This window comes from Poecilia reticulata, linkage group LG2 (genome assembly GCF_000633615.1).
Source record: "Poecilia reticulata strain Guanapo linkage group LG2, Guppy_female_1.0+MT, whole genome shotgun sequence".
NCBI classification, from domain to species: Eukaryota; Metazoa; Chordata; class Actinopteri; order Cyprinodontiformes; family Poeciliidae; genus Poecilia; species Poecilia reticulata.
This window is the reverse complement of record NC_024332.1, coordinates 3,885,837-3,886,631: the sequence shown is the minus strand read 5'-3', so window position 1 is coordinate 3,886,631 and position 795 is coordinate 3,885,837.

Sequence of the window (795 nt, the reverse complement as noted above, 5' to 3'; positions counted from 1 at the left end):
TGTATGATACAGTGAAACAAACAGAACTTATCTTATTGCTTTTTTTTGTCATCTTACTATAAAGTGAAATCGACTTTCTTTCAAGGACTTCCGGATTTTATTTGAGGGCAACATCTCTGTCAGTTTGGGTCTTGATCAAACCAACTTCTCTGTCAGAAACAAACTAACAGTTTTTTATCTCGTACCTTTCCACCCCCTTTCTGATACCACTCTGGGCAACAGCCCATACAGTCCATATATTGAAAACCATCCACTGTGATCACCCTTTCTTTGCGATCATTTTGCACACGAACTTGGAAAGCTCTCCCCGCCACTAAATAGCAACCACCTCCACGCTCGTTTTCGCATTTATTTCAGCGACGTCTCTGCGTCTGCGTGGTAATTATCGCGCTTTTTGAATGACATCTGTCAGCCAGCCGTGCCCCTTTCAGGATGCCACTCTGCTCATTACGACTATTTCGGTTTCATCTTGAAGCTGAGAGAGAGTCCTTGTCCCCCCCGTCCCCCCTTTTCACAGTCCATCCCTCTTTGTCGCTTGAAATCCCTGCGTGGTGCCGGGGGTCAGTTATTAGAATTGAATCCGTGCGTTTATCCTCATCTGTCGGCTCCTGCAGGATGCATTTAGATCCCTATTTATAACCGCGTTGTAGTGCGGCTTTGCTCTAATGCGCCTCATTTACACCAAAGTTGGCCTTTTTTTTCTTTTTTTATTATTATTCTTGCTCACTAACTAATGTCCATTATAAGAAGCAGCTCTGCGGGATCAGACATGAGTCACAGGTGTTCAGAGCCCCC